The 19799-nt window shown below is 44.3% G+C and overlaps 1 protein-coding gene and 1 long non-coding RNA gene across 2 annotated transcripts in view; both read left to right on the top strand.

Annotated features, from left to right (window-relative positions):
• Window positions 1-16482, top strand: part of LOC132689159 (uncharacterized) — a 67762-nt gene extending 51280 nt beyond the window's left edge. Inside the window, exon 3 of the long non-coding RNA XR_009614888.2 lies at window positions 16335-16482. This is a non-coding gene — a long non-coding RNA (uncharacterized LOC132689159). The remainder of the gene's footprint in view (window positions 1-16334) is intronic.
• Window positions 16483-19522: 3040 nt separating this feature from the next.
• Window positions 19523-19799, top strand: part of ACSM5 (acyl-CoA synthetase medium chain family member 5) — a 116848-nt gene continuing 116571 nt past the window's right edge. Inside the window, exon 1 of the mRNA XM_078440479.1 lies at window positions 19523-19633. The gene's annotated coding sequence lies outside the window, so the exon portion shown is untranslated. The remainder of the gene's footprint in view (window positions 19634-19799) is intronic.

Below are 19799 nucleotides of genomic sequence, written 5' to 3'. Positions count from 1 at the left end.
CACTGGGATGTTCAGAAGCCATGGGTGTTTTGAACAGAGAAGGACTACAGAGGAATGGTATGCAGTCATTCTGGATAGAGATCAGGGCCTCAATGGAGTGAGGGAGTGAGCCCTGTGGCTACCTGCGGGAAGAACAGAGTGAGGAATGAGTGGACCTCTAAGGTGGGGATTCACTCAGTGTGCTGGAGGAACAACAAGGAGGTGAGTGTGGCTGGAGAAGGGAGAGCATTATGAAGAGGGAGGGAGGCAGGGGCCAGATGGGGTGGGCCTCTTTTGCCATAGTAAGGACTTTGGGTTTTATTTTAAGAATAAGAAACCTTTATTTTAAGAATAAAAATAAGAATAGAAACTTCAGGATGGTTCAGAGCAGGATACGACCGCATCTGACTTCTATCTTAAAGGGGCTGCTGGGAACAGTACACAGAGGCCATTAGGAGGCTGATGCTTGGGTGGAAGAGGACGGTGGCTTGTGCTCAGCTGGTGGTGTGGCCCGGGTGAGATATGCTCAGAAATGAGATCTATTTTGAAGGTAGGCCTGACAGGATTAGAAACTGAAGAGCTTGGAGGCTAAAAAGAGCTAATAATGTAGCGGGGGAAACAGCTGTAAGGGTAATAGCCATAATGCACATTTACTGAGCATTTACTCTGCTAAATACATCTTTTAATCCTCACTACGGGGTCAATGTTATGATTATCACCATTTTACAAATGGGAATATTGAAACTCCCAGGAGATTAAGCAATCTGCCCAAGGTCAAGCCTCTAATATGGTGGAGTTGGGCTTTGAACCCAGGCAACAGAGTTCAGACCATTTCTTTTTTTTTTCTCTTTTCTTTTTTAACATTTATTTATTTTTTGAGAGAGGGAGAGGAGAGGATGAGCAGGGGAGGGGCAGAGAGAGAAGGGGACAGAGGATCCAAAGCAGGCTCTGGGCTGACATCCCAAAATGGGGCTGGAACTCACAAACTGTGAGATCATGACCTTAGCCAAAGTTGGACGTGTAACCAACTGAACCACCCAGGTGCCCCAGACCCTAATTTCTTAACCACTCTGCCATACTAACTCTGTGTGCTGAGGGTTAAAGTAGAAGCAAGCATGTCCCAGGTGTGTGGATGCAGGTTTGGATGAAAAAGGCAGAGAGGGCTTCCTGGAGGGGGAGAACTTGGACTACAACTTGAGAAGAGAACAGGAGTTCTCCAGGGGACAAGGCATAGATGCTGTTCCAAGCATGGGAGGAGCATGTGCAAAGTTACCGGGGCATGATCCAGTTTGGCATGCAACTAAAACAGCCTGTGATTCCACAGGGGCACCTGGGTGGCTCAGTCGGTTAAGCACCCAACTCTTGATTTCAGCTTAGGTCATGATCTCACGGTTCATGAGTTTAAGCCCTGTTGGGCTCTATGCTGACAGCACAGGTCCTGCTTGGGATTCTCTCTCCGCACCCCCCCCCCCAAAAATAAATACACTTAAAAAATAAAATAAAAAAGACCTATGATTCCACAAGGTTTGAGCATAGGACACAGGGGAAATGAGTTTGGAGAGTGAGGCAGAAGGCAGATCCTCAAGGGCATCCTGTGTCTGGCCAAAGAGTTTGGAACTTCTGGGCAGCAGGTGTTTCCCAGGATAGTAGATGCATGGCACAGGTGCTAAGCAGAATTGTTATAGGTGATACACAGGCAAGCACTTTGATTTAAATGGTTGTGGATTTCTTATCTATCTATATTAGTGTGAATTAGAAACATATATCATTAGCTCATCAAATCTATGCTTTCATAGATAGTGCTTAAGATGTGAGAAAAGTTTTTAGAAACAGTTGATTGAAAGGAAGATGCCAGGTCATTAATAGAATAATTGGAAGATTATTCATGCTGTATTGTTTGCAATATCGAAAGATTAGGAACCATCTAATTGCTCATCAGTTGGAGACTGGTTGAAGAATGGGGAAAACAAACACAAAGCAGCCTTAAAAAATGAGGAGGTTTTTACATTATGATATAAAATAAGCTCTAAGGTGTATTGTTAAGTCATAAAAGCAGTTGGAAGAGCATTATGCCCCATATGCTTCATTTTTGTTTAAAAAGGGTATATATGTGTGCCTGTGTGTGTGTGTCTGTTTGCTTATATATTAGTAGACACACAAGAAACAGATACAGGTTGTCTTAGTTTGCTCAGTTGGCTGTAGCAAGATACCATAGACAGGGTGGCTTAAAAGCACAGAAATTTATTTCTCACAGTTCTGGAGGCTGGGAATTCTAAGATCAAGGTACAAGCATGGTTACGCTCCGGTGAAGGCTCTCTTCCTGGTTCATAGCTTGTGCCTTCTCACCATGTCCTCACAACCCAGAAGGGGTTAAGGAGCTCTCTGGGGTCTCTTTTATCAGGGCACCAATCCCATTCATGGAGACTCCACCCCCATGACCTAACTGCTTCCCAAAGGGCCCTGCCTTTTAACCATCCATTTGAGGTTAAGGTTCCAAATTGTGAATTTTGATGGAGGTTAAGATTCCAAATTGTGAATTTTGTTGGGGGACACAAACATTCAGACCATAGCAGTGGTGGTTGTGTCTGGGAAGCAAACTTGGGTGGAAGGAGAGGGTGGGAGAGTTTTTACCATGTTACCTCTTATAATTTTTTAATTTTGCATTGAACCATACAAGCACATGCAAAATACAGTTCAATTACTTAATATCAATGCATGAAGGTCGTATATATGGTGAAGATCATCATGGCAAAACATGCAAGTTGGGTGTCTGAGTCCCATAGGGAGGCAGTGGGGAGTCACAGAAGGGCTGAGCAGGTGAGGAGAGTTTCATAATGGGTTTTACTGAGTAATCGGTTGTGTGCAATACTTGGCTTCATTTCTTTTCTTCCACCCCTTTTTACATTTATGTTCTCACTTTATTTTCATAAGAATCTTTTGGGCTGGGCCCCTCTGCAAAAGTAAGCACTGTTCATCAGAATATCTGTGACGCAGGCCTGAGCTACCCCAATTGTGTCCAAATGGTCTGAGCCATGGGCTGCAATGACCCTGAGTGCTTCAGTGCCACACCTGGTCCAGCTCCCCCTCTGCCTCTTACTTCCTGGATGAACCCAATCAAGTCATTTCCTTCTGTCTCTTGAGCCTGTTTCTTCTCTGTAGAGTTGAGATGACAATATTACCTCTGTACCAGAGATATCGTGGGAAAGAAAGAAGGTCACACATGCAAAGGGTTTAGCACAGTTCAAGGAAAAGATTAAGGATGCTTAATGTGCTGCCAGCATTAAAGTGCAGAGCCTGCTTGGGATTCTCTCTCTCTCTCTCTCTCTCTCTCTCTCTCTCTCTCTCTCTCTCTCCCCCTCCCTCCCTCTCCCTCTCCCTCTCCCTCTCCCTCTCTCCCTCTCCCCTGCTCACACTTGCTCACTCTCAAAATAAGTAAACTTAAAAAAAAAGAGAAACATTCCAACACTTACCATAGGTGCTATGGGGAATGTAAAGGAGCCTTATCCTTGCGGATTTTATAGTTTTGTTACAGAGCTCTAACATCCTCCTGAAAACAAAACATGAAACATGCAAATAATAATAATAATAATAAGCAACACTGTGTACCATTAGTGGAACATGAAGTTATTTCAGGAACTACACAACTATCAGATCACAAAGCACTTGCATTTCCCTTCTCGTATCTTCTCTGGTCTTCCTGGGGTCTCAAGGAGAATGTCTCAGTGAGTGCTGATTTGCCTTGAACATGCTTGTAACATTTGCCAGTCTCCCTCTATAACAGAGACAATTATACCTTTATACTTTATCCCTTTATCCCTTTTCCTATGGCATATTTATGACATTATTTATTCATGGTTTTTTTATAATGGTATTGGATAAAAGATGAAGTCAGCTCTGGTGTTGATATCATTTGGGTATGGAAAAACATCATGAAGATGGGACCCAAATGACAGAAAGTGTGAGTGAGTAGTGATTCCAGAGGTGCTGGAAGAATGAGATTATGTAAATTCAGAGGATGGTCAGAGTTGCTGGAGTGGGTCAGGAAACATTTCCTGGAGGGAGTTGGGCATGATCTGGGGGTTAAAGGTGCAGAAAGAAAAGAGTTCTAGGGAAGGGAAGCAAGAGACATGGAATGCTTTCCCCAGACCTCCTGGGAATAGGCTTCTCACACTGGTCTCCCCGTCTGAATTCCAGTGTCTCTTCCTCGGTAGAAGTCTTTCATGACCTCACTCCAGACTGGCCCATTACTGCTGGAGCCTGCTCACCACACCTTGTTATACTGTAAGCTTTTCTAGAGCAGAAACTCTGCCCATTTTTGTTACTGGTGCATCCCTGGTGTCCAGTGGGATGTTTGGCACAAGGTAGGGACTCCAATCATTTATCTAACCAATCAGTCCATTAATTCACTCATTAATCGTTGTGTTTTCCACCAAAAGGCAAGGAAAAGAGAACTGGTCCCCAAGGGGTCCAAGGCTGTTGTCTAAAACTCCCCAGTGCAAGTATAAAATGTCTTTGAGGCTTTCCTTTTATCTAAGAAGTGTACAAGCAGGTGGTATTCTGTGGCACCATAGATCTGTTTGCTTTAATCTAACAGTCATGTTTTCAGTTACTCATTGATGAAATAATTTAACTTTTTCCCCTAAAACATGTTCTGGTAAATTGACTTTCCGGGAAGACACACCATCTTCATTCTGTGGCTTCAGCCACCCCCACTGCATGCCTTGTTTTGAGAAGCATGTCTTTGGAAGCCTTTTAAATTTCTTAGCACATTTCATAGCTGTGATGCTAGCTCACCCAGGGACAAAGTCGAGGTTGCCTCTGGATTCTTTGGGTCTCTTCTCCCATCCCTCTTTGTTTTCCCAATTTTGCCCACACTTTCCCCTGCTCTTACCCAGTTCTTTCATCTTGTTCCTCTGATGCACGACCTAAAAAGTGTAGGCTTTTAGGGTTGAATCCTCCTATAGCCCAGAGACTCTCAAACTTGAATGTACATCAGAATTACCAGGAGAGGTGGGAGGGGGTTGTAAAAACAGATCACCCATGTTTCTGATTCAGTAGGTCCCTGGGAGGCCTGAGATTTCACAGTCCTAACAAGTTCCCAGGTGATGCCCATGCTGCTGGTTCAGGGAGTACATCTGAGGACCATTGTTGTCATCTGGACCCTGTTTGCTTATCCAAAGAACCTGGGGGCTTAGAAGAACCCAGATATGTAGGCTTCCTCCCAGACCAAATGAATCAGAATCTCTAGAGGGGAGGCTGAGTCACTCCTGTGTTAAAGTTCCCTTGGGGGAGCTCCTGGGTGGCTCAGTCGGTTAAGTGGCTGACTTCATCTCAGGTCATGATCTCACGGTTTGTGAGTTCGAGCCCTGTATCAGGCTCTGAGCTGACAGCTCAGAGCCTGGAGCCTGCTTCAGATTCTGCATCTCCCTCTCTCTTTGTCCCTCCTCTACTCATGCTTGCGCACTCTCTCTCTCTCTCTCTCTCTCTCTCTCTCTCTCTCTCTCTCAAAAATAAATAAACATTAAATTTCCCTTGGAAATTGTAATGCTCTTTGTAAAGCCCAGAGAGGTTGTGATTTGTTCAAGGTCACACAGCACACTGATACAGAGGCAAGACTACAGCCCAGGACTCCTGGCTCTTAGAACAGCATCTTCTCCATACACTATTGTGTACCTGAAATTGCTAGACTCTTTCATATACATTAGCATATCTAACCCTTACTTTACAGATAGGGAACTGAGGCTCAGAGAGGTGAAGTCCCTTGCCTGAGTGGGTGCCAGTACCACCTGCGTTTATGTGCTGCCCTCTCTGAGGAGATTATGGGAAAGGCCTAGGCTCTGAAAGCAGAAACACCTGAACTTGCACTTTGGTTCCATCACTTGGTGGGACTTGGTGACCAGGTGAACTTGGGTAAATATCAACCCTTCTGTAAGCCTTAGCCTCTCTGTAAAATGGAGCTCTCTGTAAAATCTCACCCCACAGAAAGGCAATGCTCTGCTCTTACATGGCCCCATGTCCGTCTCCATCATCTCACACACTGGCTTCCTCACAGCTCCAGTGATGTGTCCTCCTACGGCCCCTCAGAGACCATTCCAGCACCCCCACCCACCCTGGACCCAGAGATTCTAGAAGAAATTCCCCTCTGTCACTTTGCACATCCAGAGTTAGAAGACAGCTGTTTTAAACTAACATTCACACATCATCTCATTTAATCCCTACAGCTGCACTCCAGGATAGACATCCCCTATCCCCATTTTCAGAGGGAGACACTGATACTTGGGGGTTGTACTGCTAACAAGGGGCCAGACCAGGAGCAGAATCCAGGATTGCCTGACTGCACAGACCATGCTCCTAACAGGCAAAATGACTACTATGTGCCAGCAAATTTGCTCACTTTCAAAGTAAGAGCATAACTCACTCTTTTGAAAAAATGTATTCATTTCCCAAACCAAAGCAGACAGCAGGAGGCTGGCATCTCCTGCTGCTGTTAGTGAGCAGAACTTGATGCCTTCGCCTCAGTGCCAGCCTTTTCCCTAGCCTCTGTCTCTATCCTTCAGGGCCAGCTCCTGGACACTAACAGCTCCAGTCTGGATGCTGGGGAGCCACTGCCAGGCTTTTAGAGGCTTGGAGTTTCTTGAAATCTCCTGGCTTCAAGGGCCACCCGAGTGGCTGGTGCCGTCCTCCCCTCTCCTGCCCTCCTGGAAAGCCCCAGTCTGTCAACTTCTTGCTTTGCTCTGTAATGCTTCCTCCACCCTTACTCATGCACTACCCTGAGGCAGACTTTGAGGGAAAGTGGAGGTGACTGGGTGGGGGTTCTCTGCACCATCCAGGTGGGGCTTCTGGTGAAACCCTGTGGCCTTTAGACTTTGGGAAAGGAGTTTATTGTTTTGCAGCTAGAATTTCTTGTTCACCATTATTTTACTTCTCTTTCTCTTCTTCCTCCTCCCTTCCCCTCTCTCTGTCCTCCCTTTCTTCCTCCTTGAACCGAAATCAGTGACACACTGCTCATCCCTGATGGATCCCCTTGAACTTGGACTCGCATCAACGAGTCAGTCATTGGTGGGTTTAGCATTCCACTCAAGATCTGAGAGCTCCAGAGCCTCTGGCCTGTCTCCTGGTAATATGCTAATACATTATCCTGCCTTGTGGTATTTGCTTTTGTATAAGAAGCTCAAAAAAAGTGGACCCTCTAGTGGCCTGTCAGATCTTCTTAACTGGCCAGTGAGGAGACTTACATTGAGGCAGGAAGGCATTCCATGGGGGTTCTCCAGTCACACCAGAAAGGTGACTCTGCCTCATAAAACCAGCAGGAAAAAAAAAAAGCCACTGCTTTTATTTTTTCTTTAATGTTTATTCATATTTTGAGAGACAGAGCAGAGCATAAGTGGGGGAGGGGAGAGAGAGGGAGACACAGAATCAGAAGCAGGCTCCAGGCTCTTAGCTGTCAGCACAGAGCCCGACGCGGGGCTCAAACTCACAGACCATGAGATCATGACCTGAGCTGAAGTCGGACGCTCAAACGACTGAGCCACCCAGGCGCCCCCAAAAGTCACTGCTTTTAATGCTGAAAGGAACCTCAGAGAAAATCTATTCCCTGGCGGCATTTTCCACATGTTGAAGGGGAGGCCTAGTAAGAAATTTGAACTCATGCCTTGTGATCCTCTCTGCAGGTCTCTGTGCATGACTGAGGTTAGAAGGTGACACTTGGTTTCTGTACCCTTGAGCCCCAGTGATAGAGGCCAGGAAGTTACTCCAGTTCTCCGGGGAACCTTGTCCTCCCTCCTTGCCCCATATTCAAAGGAGCTAGGAGGTAGGCAGAGTATTTCCTCCTGTCCCCCACTAAGCCCACTCTCCTATACTAGATTGGGGGCTCTGGGGATCCCTGTCATGACTCCAGGAGGCTCTGGGGAGCGAGAGATGATCCCCCACCCTCCCCCCACCCACACTCCCTCACGTGTTCCCCACTTCAGGGGAGAGAGAGGGAGAGGGAGATGGCAGTGACTGAGAGCTCCATCCAATGCCAAGCATTGATCTGGCTCTTGGCGTTGTCATGGCAACGGCTTTTCCACTTAGGGGGAGATCAGCTCACCACCATGAGGAGACAGGCCACTTTTCCCTCTCCTCAGCCTCCTAACTCCCTGCCCTCAGCTATCCTAGTCACCTTTCCAGCTGCTCTGGACAGTCATCCTGGGCTACCACCAGCCCTCTCCCTACCTTCACACTCCCCCACCCTTCCTCCTCCCCTCTTGTCATTCTCATCTCTCCTCTCCCTGCACTCTGCCCACTAGCTATCACCCCTGCAGTCCTTAGGGCCACCTGTCTCCTGGGCACACATAGAGATGCAGGGAGTGAGAGAGGATGGTGTCTCCCTCTGAGCCTGGATGCTTGAGGCAGCCTCTTCCTTCCAGCAAGCTGCTCTCCCCACTGCTCCCAGCCAGCAACCTTCTCCAGGGGAGCAGGCATGATTACTAAACCACTTTGTCTGCCTGAGAGAATCTGGAGAGAAAGGAGCACAGACTTACTGTCAGACCATCTTGGGTTCTTGTCCCTGCTCTGCCACTTACTAGCTTTGCATCTTCTGGCAAGAGATTCAGTTTCCTCAGCTAAAAAAGAAAATAACAGTACGATAACAGTAGCTACCTCAACAGGTATTTGTGGGGTACAATGAGATGTCAGTAGCAGCTCACATTTGCTGAGCCCTGGCTATGTACCAGGCGCTATGCTAGGTGCCTTGTATGTGTCACTCAGTCCTCTGAAATAGCCATATTTGCTGTCCCTACTTACAAATGAAAAGTTACAGCTTAGAAAGATCATGTAACTCACCAATGGTTACTAGCCTGGGAGTTGTGTGGGCAGTCTTTGATCCCAGTGAGACTGAAACCAGGGCTCTTGATTCAAATTCTATGCTTTCTTGCACCTAGTATTAGGAATGTGGCAAGCAGATTGCCTGGCACACAGTAGGTGGTTGATATCTATCACACCCTACCCTGGCAGTCCATTAATTGCATCATTTGTTATGCACCTAACATGTCCCAGGTGTTAGAAGTACAATGATAAATTACACACAGTCTTTGTCCTTGAAAGACTTAAGAGTCTATAGCAGGAGACAGTTGTGCAAATACCAGTGAAGTGGTATAGGGGTTTGAACCCAGGCTCTGGAGCCACTAAGTTTGAGTACAAATATCATCCGCCCAGGGTACCAGCTGAATGATCTTAGGCATGTCATTGCACCTTTCTGGATCCTTGTCTCCTCATCTATACAATGCGGCTTTGAATGGAACCTGCCTTAGAGCAAAAAAGGAAATGTACACATGACCCAGCACAAGGCCCAGGATAGACTAAATCCTCCATAAGAGGACAAAGTCAGTATTTTTATTAGCAGCTCAGTTACAATAGAACCAGGAGGAGGAAGTGGTCAGTACTCTTTGGAGGAATCAGGAAAGGCTACACGAGGATGGGAGACTCTTGCAGAATCTTGGAGGAACCTGTTTGCCAGGCAGTCCAGGAAGAGCAGGTTATCTAAGGCATGAGATTCATCCGGAGCAAAGGCATGAGGCAGTCTAGTGTGTGTGTGTGAGGAAGGACACACAGTGTGACTAGCAATAGCAGCGTTTATGGAGTATTTACTCTGTGCCGGGCATCACTTTAGGTCAGTGGTTCTCCCTCCTGGCTGCACATTAAGAAAAAAAAAAAAACCTGCAGAGGTTTGTGTTTGATCTGTTTTAATATGAATGCTGAGCCCTATCCCTAGAGATTCTTATTTAATTGGTCTGGGGTGGCTCAGCCATCAGCTCCTTTGGCGATGCAAATATGAATCCAGGATTGCAAAGCTCTGGTCTCTGTGTTTTAGAAGTATTAACTCATTTAATTTCCATGACAACGCTATGAAGTTGGTACAAGGCTCAGGAGAGAGTAAATAAATTTTCAAAAAAGTTGTAAAAGTTGAATCAAGGCAGATCTGACGCCAGTAGTCTCTTAACCACTATGCTGTGGATGGAGAGAAGGGTGTAAAAGGGGAAATCAGAGACAGCAAGATGGAAAGGATGGTGGGTGGGGGCTAATCAGTTCCATTTGGGCAGCTACGCTGGTTGTCAGCTTTGTGTCCCCATCTCCTGTGGCACCAGGCATGGATGCCATTTTCTTACAAATATGTCCTGAATGTGCTTTAGGGATCAGGACATAGGCTGCCTTGTCCTGTCCCTAGCCCCAGTCTTCACTAAGATGGACATTCAAGTCTGAACATCTATATGAACCACCACAGAATGGATCTTATTAAAATGCAGATTCTGGGCTGTGTGGGTGGCTCAGTGGGTCAAACATCTGACTCTTGATTTCAGCCCAGGTCATGATCTCATGTTTCCTGAGTTCGAGCCCTGCACTGGGCTCCTCATTGACAGCACAGGGCCTGTTTGCGATATTCTTTCTCTTTCTCTCTCTCTCTCTCTCTCTCTCTCTCTCTCTGCCCCTCCCCTGCTCACTCTATCTCTCAAATAAGTAAGTAAATAAATAAATATTGGACACAAAGCATTATAAGTTAATGTCTGTCTTCTAGACAAACTGTAAGCTCCAAGAGGGCAAGAAGAGCATCTGTCTTATTCCCAGCTGAATCCTTAGTACTCAGCAGATAAACAAACAAACAAACAAACTTAAAAAAATGATAGAAGTTGGGCTAATCATCATTATCAAGAAAATCTGGGTTCTGTTCTTAGTGAAGAAGAAAATGTCTATTGTGCAGGTAACTAGCAGCCCCTATGATGGTTATCTTGGGCAAATGACTTCCACTCTTGGGCTCCATCTCTGCAAATATAAAATGAAGTTGGATTTACTGATCAAAGAGATTCCAAGGTAGTCAGATATCATGACTCTGTACCTAAACTTATTTATCAGTAATGTTCAGGGAAAGAGAAAGAGGCCTGGTCATTCCCCTCATGCAGTACTCCAGGTGTCCTCATTCTTAGGAAATGTCAGAATCTATCTTGTGCCTGTCCCTCCATTCATCTAAACATGTATTACAAGTATTTTGAGTACCTGCTGTCTGCTGAGTACTAAGGATTCAGCTGGGAATAAGACTGATGCTCTTCTTGCCCTCTTAGAGCTTACAGTTTGTCTAGAAGACAGACATTAACTAATAATGCTTTGTGTCCAATATGTTGTGTTCAAATGTTCAATAAAGTGCTATAATGAAAGTGGATTACTACATGCATGCTATAAAGAAGATGTGGGGTATAGTTTAGATGGAGGAGGCAGAGAAAATCTCCCCATGAATTTATTTTGAAGCTGAGACCAGAGGGAGAAGGAATCAGTTATGCAAAAAGTCAGAGGAAGTGCATTCCAGACACAGAGAACAGCAAGTTCAGACACAGGCCCTGAGGCAGGAAAGAGCTGGGCTCATTCTAGGAAATGAAAGATGGCCAGGGTATCCAACTGTTATCAGTGAGTAGGAGGCTGACATGGAATGAGAATGGAGTGGTCAGTAGATATCACAGCTTGTAGTACCGCATAGGCTCTGGGAAGGATTTTGGATTTTATTCTAAGGACAGGGGGAAGTCACTAATATATTTTAGGCAGAGATGGAACAAGGCTGACATAATCAAATCTGCATCTTTATAGAACCTCTGGATGCTTTATGAATAAGAGATTTGGAGGGGGGCAGAGTGGAGGTGAAGAGCCCTTTAGTAGTCTGTTGTATCTGTCAACAGGAGTTGAACAGGGCTTGGATGGGGAAGAAAAGTGATCTCACTAAGAGTTATCTGGTACATTCACCCAACCACCCACCCATCCATCCATGCATCAGTCCACTTAGCCATCAATCCATCCATCCGTCCATCCATCCATCTATCCATCCATCCGTTATCCATCCATCCATCTATCCATCCATCCATTATCTGTCCATCCATCCATCCACCCACCTGTCCATCCATTCATCTACTTATCCATCCCATCCATCCATCCATGCACCTATCCATCCATCCATCCATCCACTCACCTACCTGTTCAAGAAACATTTATAAAGTGTCTCTCTAAGTGCCAGGTTCTACACTAGATGTGTTGGGTGAATAAGACGGCTTATTCCCTCCAGGAGTTCACAAGTTAAAAGGATAGAGAGAGACACATAAACAAATCTTACAGCTCAGCACAGGCCATAATAGCAGTGAGTTCCATGAGGTGTGGAAAGAGACTCTTACCAGTGGTGATCTGTTTGCCTAGTGCCAATGGGAGGTGAAAAGCCACAATGTGATTCACAACCCCCGTTGTCAAGGGTGAGGACTTTTCTGGGCCATAGTAAAATAAACACATTTGAGGGAAACAGCAAAACAAGGGGAAGTTGACAACCTTGGAATTTGACTTGAGAATAGACAAAAATCCCAGGGGAAGCTAGGAAGTAGACACATCCAGAACAGATTGAGCTTTCCCATGAATTTATCCTACAGGGTCTTTCTGCATGAGTTTGAAGCCTCCTTTTTGATGGCCCATTGGTAATTTATTGGCTGGACTCCAGTGGCTGTCAGTGAGAGCAAGGCTGGCTATCTCTGCTTTAGGCATCAAACAAACCCTTCAAACTAGGATGCCAGGGTTCTGGGAACAGAGAAACCACGGGGTCAAAACCAGATGGGTTCAGATAGGTAGTACAGTATCATGGTCAAGGATGCAGGCTTTGCAACCCAACTGCCTGGATCCAAATTCTATCTCTACTTCCTGCTAGCTGTGTAACCTGGCAAGTTATTTAATGTCTTTGTGACTCAGTTTCCCATCTTGCAGGAGAAAAGAATTGTACCTTCCTTGTGAGGGTTCAAAGACAATATTGCTACAGTGCTTAGATCAGTGCCTATAACATGATAGACACTGTATGTGTATTTGTTAATAAAATCTGCCCTTACTTCTTTCGTTCAGCTCTGTAGACAGACTTTCAGGGTGAGACCATGTGCTCCAGGCTTCCAGGGGACTGGGACCTGGGAATTGCATCCCCGGGGTAACCATGGAATGTGCTGATGTCAGGTGTTGTATTGGGTCAGCCAGAAACCTGTACCTTTCTTCCATTAAACCAAAGCTCCTTGGAATGGTTGCCCTAATGACCTTACTTCCTATTCCTAGTACCTTGTTACTTATTCCCAAGACTGTCCTTCTGCCTGCCCCATGTTCCAGTAGGTAGAAAGTATACTGTAGTGCAACAAGCTTAGGTTTGGGAGTCAGACTTATTTCAAACCACTCAGCTGTGTTCAGGTAATTTAACTTCTCTGAGCCCAGTTGGTTTAACTTTAAAGTCATAAATAATGATGAGCTTAAGAAATCCTGGAATAAAGTAGTTGAAGCCCAAGTTCAACTGGGCCATAGTTAGTAGAGCAGACAAACTTGAGGGAATAGAAGCCATGGGGATCAGAAAGGCATACAACAATGGTTGAGTGTGCTTACTGGAACCTGACCTCCTCAGCTCAAATCTTCCAATTTCCTCTTCTTTTATTCCATTTGGGTCTGGAAAACCATGTGCTCAAAGTCATGGCTCCATAGCTGAGGCATCGCCAGTGTGTTCTCCTTTGACCATTAGTCCTGGACCTCAGAGCATCCTATCAAGCTCTTCTGACAGATGAAGGGTTGTCATCCTCCTTTAGATTTGGTAACTGGGACAGTAAGTTTTTAAGAACTTGGACCAAGCAGGTCCAGCTGGTACATTCTGCTACAAAGTCTACCCAATAAAGAGGCCCATTCTTGGAAAAGTGTGAAGTAGATGAATGCTTATATATTGGAGTTCACATCCCTTTGCCAAGTTTTTTTTTTTTTAATGCAAGGTATATGTTGCAGAGAGAATATTGTCAGAATTTGGGGATCACTGTGAGCCAAGAGGAGGGATGATAGCCCATTTAAGGTTTATAATTAATAATTTCAACCAATTTCTTTGAAGTTCCAGCCTCTAAGTAACCCTGGGTTCCAATCCCTGCTCTATGACATGTTCCAGCTATGTGATCTTGGATGCATTTCTTAAACTTGTCTATATTTTCCTTGTCTGTAAATGAGCTTGATTAATATTAATACCTTCCTCATAGAGTTGAGGTGAGGAGCTAAACTTGTTTGCCTTTCTCAGAATTCCTAGCCTAATGCCTTGAACTCCGTAGAAACTCAGTTAATTCTGTGTCCTTTGAAACAGCCACATGTACCACCTCCAGACTTATCTGTTGACAGTAGCAGGTGATGAACATCTTTGTTTAATTCAGTTACAGATTCTCCTCCTTGCCCCAGGCACATAAGCACAGCATATTAATATGACCCCTAGCTGTTTTTAAGGTTTTGCTTGGCTTGGCTGGGGCTGGGGTTGTGGAGGAGTCCATTCATCAGTGGTTAGGAGAGTCTTCTGCAGACAGACCTGTATGGTGAAACTTTTCCAAATTCATTTACCAGCTGAGCAGTGAAGGCAGCTGTGTTTAGACAAGTCTTAGTTTGAACATACTCCCTGTCTTCCACTGTCTGTTTGCTTCTCAGTGGCTTCCCCCATGACCTGACTCTTCTTCCCGGAAATGAGTTGTATAAAATGGCCTTTGGGAATTAGGCAAACCTGAATTTGAATATTGTCCCTGGCATCTACTATCACATCTCACTGATTCTAAGATGGCTTTGGTTATAAAACACACCATTTTTTATATATCACCAAGCTGCCTCTAAACTATGACATGCCATTTAATTATAAAACACGTTAGTACTTTAGGTATCCTTAAATGTGAAAAAAATGTGCTTTTTAGAGTCATTTTCCCTTTCTGAGGAACAAGGTGAGGAAAGTACCTCCCATATGCAAGCCCCTTAAGTCATATACAATTTCATCTCATCTTCAAAGTGTGAAAACTAATACAGGGAAACCTCATTTAAGTAGAGTCAGAGGCTAGAAGAGGGAGCCATACCACTCAATGTCAATTATAGGAAGAATTGTCAATTATAGACTCCAATAGAACAATTCTCAATAGGAAAGAATCATTAATTGCAAACCCCAACAGAAAAGAAGTCTATCTCCTACCAAAAATTGACCACCCCTATGACTCAGCCAATGAGAAACCATCATCACCCTGAACTCCTGTCCTGCTTTTCTCCAAGGGACTTCCCTTCAAAACAATCCCTCCCAGCCTCCTCCTTCTTCTCCATAAAATAAAGTTTCCTCTCCTTTATTTGTTAGTCTTGTCTGTGGTTTTGTGTAACTTGCATGTCCCAAATTACAATTTTCTGCTATTCCCAAATAAACCCATTTTTGCTGGTAAAATAACATACTTTTAAGGTTAACAATAGGATCACTGTGGGGATAAGTATTATCATCACCATCCCTACTTTACAGAATAAGAAATTGAGGCTCAGAGAAGTTTGGGTTTTCCTAAAGATGTGTAACTCATGACTGACCAAGCTTGGAACATGTTGCCTTCTCTGGGCTGCTTAGTAGTGAGTTCCTCATCACCGAGGGTAATCAAATATAGGGTGGATGACCACATGTTGGCAAAGTTGGAGAGGAAATCTAATCAACAGATGATTGGTACAGTCCTCTATGTACTTGTGAAATACATGCATGAATCCCAATTTCACAAAGGGAGAAACAACGTCACAGAGTTTAAGTGACTAATGCAAGTAAATGAACCAGCTGGGACTTGAACCCGGACCTGTCTGGCTCCAGAATCCTTCTTTCACAGAGTCTTTCACAGAGTCTGCTGGGAGGAGTAGAGGAGTTGAAGCAGACAGTAAGTAAGTAGACAATGAAATAGGCAGAATTGTTACAAACATAATTGTAAAAGCTGTGAAGGAAACAAACTGGGTGATACAATGAAGTAGAAATAGGTGGAGAAAAGTCTGTCTCAATGGAGAGTGATCAGGAAAGGACTCTCAGAAGAGACAGAAACATCGAACCTTCACACCATCCTGGTTTGAGGATTAAATCTGGTAATTTATGCAATGTACTCAGCGTATTTGGAATCTAGGAACTGCCCAATAATTGGTAGCTATTATTAAGAAAAGTAAAATATTTCCTCAGAGATCATTGTGGAATCAGAGGGGCAGCATGCTTTGTCTCACCTCCAAAATCTAGATCTTTTCTCTTATGGAATAGGAGGGAGGAAGACAGTTTGGGGAAATGAGAGGCTTGGCAAATGGTCCTTGGCAGGCTCAAGGCTACAGCTCCCGCGGGCAGTTGTTTCATTCAGTGCTTGGTGACTCCCCTGCAGAGTGGAGAATGCCAAGGGGCTAAGAGTCATCTCTGCCCACCATCCAGTAGCTGTGTGACCTTGGGCAAGTCACGTCTTCTAAGCATCTATAAAATGAAGGTTTGGGTCTTTAAAATGAAGTTCCCTTCTAGTTCTTTCTAATTCTGAACACCTCCTTCTTTCTTTCTGCAGACGTGTTCCCACAGTGCCCTCTTTTGGCCATTTAGTAGAGAACAGGGACTGTACATCCTCAGGAAGATAGGTGCTCACTATTAGGAGCTTGGGGAAACTTGGCCTGCTAACTACTCCCCTGTGGAAGATTTAGAAGCTTTAGGGGCGCATACAGGTCAGTACACCAGGATAAGAGTCAGGAAATCTGACTTCCCACAATCACAGATTTTTGGGAAGCAAAACTTAAAGACTATTGCAACAACAGCAACGTTAGCTAACATTTGTTTAGTGCTAAACATTTACCAGGCATGGACTAGATAACTATATGTAAAGTGGTGAGTATAACAGGCACAGGGCCTGCTTGAAAAGAGGCAACATTGCATTGATACCCAAAGGATGAGCTCTTGCCCATCCTTTGGTTGGGCAGAGATTATGACAGCAAAACAGAGCATTGTGCAGAGGCCCTGAAGGAGTATTCAAAGAGCCAAAAGAAGCTGTGTCAATAGTGACTAGATACTGGAGGCTAAAGCATCTTGTAATGTTAAAAACATGTCTGGTCAAAGTACAGCCACCTTGGAAAATTTCTTGACAGTATCTACTAAAACTGAGTATACACACATCACCAGAAATAGGTACCTGTGCTCACTGACAGGCATGTACAAGAAAGCAGGATGCCTCACAATAGCTGAAACAAGCCATATGTCCACCAGCAATAGAAAAAATCAATAAATTAGGTCATATTCTTCTAATAGAATAATGTCAGCAGTCAGAATCATCAAACTGTAATTAAACACAACAACATGGGTGAAGTTCACAGAGATAACAGACATAAGCAGTCAGGCTCATGTTGGGCTCTGAATTGAGCATGGAGCCTGCTTGATATCCTCTCTCTCTCTCTCTCTCTCTCTCTCTCTCTCTCCCTCCCTCCCTCTCTCTCTCCCTCCCTCCCTCCCTCCCTCTCTCTCTCCCTCTCTCTCTCCCTCCCTTTCTCTCTCCCTCTCTCTCTCTCTCTCCTTCCCTCTCCCTACCACCCTGCTCACACACACACACACACTCTCTCTCTCTCAAAAAAAAAAAAAAAAGAGGGGTGCCTGGGTTGCTCAGTAGGTTAAGCATTAGACATTGGCTTACATCCTGATCTCATGGTTTGTGACTTTGAGCCCGGCCTCATGCTCTCTGCTGTCAGCACAGAACCTGCTTCAGATTCTCTCTCTCTCTCTCTCTCTCTCTCTCAAAAATAAATAAACATTTAAAAAAGTTTAAAAAAATAAGTCAAGCTAAAAGCTTAATATGTGATTCCTCTTTTATAAATATAAATATAAATATAAATATAAATATAAATATAAATATAAATATAAATATAAATATAAATATAAATATAAATGTATATATATACGTTTATATTTACATATAAATAAAACAAAGTTCCTTGGTGCTAGTAGCTGGGATAGTGGTTGCCTTTGAAAGGTATTGTAACTGGACGGCACGAAGGAGGCTTTTTAGGAGGTGGGTACTGTTCTATTTCTTTAACTGGGTACTGGTTGTAGGGGGGTGTTCCTTTTGTTAAAATTCATCAAGTCATATACATGAATGCATGATACATGTATTATGCTCCAATAAAATATAGTAAAAGCACTATTGTGGCTACAAAGTGACATTACCTTTTTTTCTTTTTTTTTTTTTTTTATCACAGTCACATTGCTGTTACCATCAGCAGGAGCAACACAGCCACAAATATTTTGAGGACAAGGCCCTAAGTGCTACTTTTCCACCTGAGAAATTGCAACCAGAGGGGAACACTTGACAAGGTTACCAGTTCCACTGAGTTCCTGGAGAGCGAAAAAAAGACTGACAAAGGAACTGGCACACCAAGCTTTTCAGAAAAGTGCTTGAGGAACAAGGGAGGGAGAGTTTGCTCCCCAGTCATCTCTTGAGTTCTGAGCTGCCTCCTGCTTGGCAGTTCAGAACCAGAGAGGCACTCTCCTGGGTTCTGAGAAATCCGAGGGTGTTGAGGCTGAGTTTATCAATGGGAATCTGCCTTGAGACAGTCTCAGGCTGGATAAAAGAGGGCCGTGCTGAGTCCAGAAGGTTTGACAGCCACAACCTGTCAATGACAGGACCATAGACCATTAAGTGTAGTGGAGGGAATGTTACTATCTTAATTTACAGATGGCCCAAGAGAAGTTAAGTGGCATTCTTAAACTCTCACATCAGCAGAAGTCAGATTGAAACAGGAATTTCTTACTTCCTGGTTCAGTGCACTCTGGGTACCAGTTTTCTTGTGGACATTAAAGGGGGTAGGATTAGATCATCTGTAAATCTCCTCTGGGTCTCCTAGTTTCTGTGACTCTTGTGAGTTCCTGTTGAGTGTGGAAGGAGCTTGAGGATGTCTCAGGAAAAGTGGTTTTTATATCATTTAGCCTTGCCACAGTTAATTAGTGGCTGCCACCACACACGCAGACTTACACACATGCACACATACATGCACACACACATGTAAATACACATGCATAGATCTTGCTATGATTCTGAGGTAGGTTTTCAGTCAGCATTGTAGAACATCACTGGTCATGCAGGGAGGCTATGTGGCATAAAGAAGAGCATATATTTTAAATTTAAGCAAATCTGAGTTCCAGTCTTGGAGTCTGTCACCTCACTGTGCAGTCTGAGCGAGTTATCTAGTGTTCCTTAATCACACCTTCTTTTTTTTTTTTCTTAAATTTTTTTTAACGTTTTTATTTATTTTTGAGACAGAGAGAGACAGAGCATGAATGGGGGAGGGGCAGAGAGAGAGGGAGACACAGAATTGGAAGCAGGCTCCAGGCTCCGAGCCATCAGCCCAGAGCCCGACGCGGGGCTCGAACTCACGGACTGTGAGATCGTGACCTGAGCCAAAGTCAGACGCTTAACCGACTGAGCCACCCAGGCGCCCCTAATCACACCTTCTTTATCTATAAAATGTGAAATTTGAAGTGCTGACTGACCTATATGCACTGAATAGATGACAGGCATTTGCTATCGATATGATATTGAGGAGTGTCTTAAACCCCTATGCCTCAGTTTTTTCTTTTGTGAAGTGGGAACAACATCACCTTTCTCAAAGGATTATTGTGAGGATTAAGTTGGATAAAAAAATGTAAAATGTTTGGTGCACTGGTTTATACATATTAAGTGTTCATAAAGTATTTTTCTATGTGCCAAGGAAGGAGATGGGTTCCTTCCACTTGCTCCGAGGAGTCCTGTTTCTGGCAAACACAAAGATTCTAAGAAATGGTCTCCTTTTGGTCACATCTAGGCAGTAAGAGGACAAATGAAGAGAGGTAAGAAGCAGCTTGATACATTACAATGGGAAAAATAACAGGTGATGACGATAATCATGATAGTGCTGATGTTATCATCTGTGTGATGCTTCATGTGTTGCAAAGTGACTTCACATCCTTTATCTCCTTTATTTCTCTAGCAACCAGCTACTCCCATGGTGAAGTG

This window comes from Panthera onca, chromosome E3 (genome assembly GCF_046562875.1).
Source record: "Panthera onca isolate mPanOnc1 chromosome E3, mPanOnc1 haplotype 2, whole genome shotgun sequence".
Lineage (NCBI taxonomy): Eukaryota > Metazoa > Chordata > Mammalia > Carnivora > Felidae > Panthera > Panthera onca.
The sequence above is the reverse complement of the archived record's forward strand: the minus strand, read 5'-3'. Positions and strand labels throughout refer to the sequence as shown.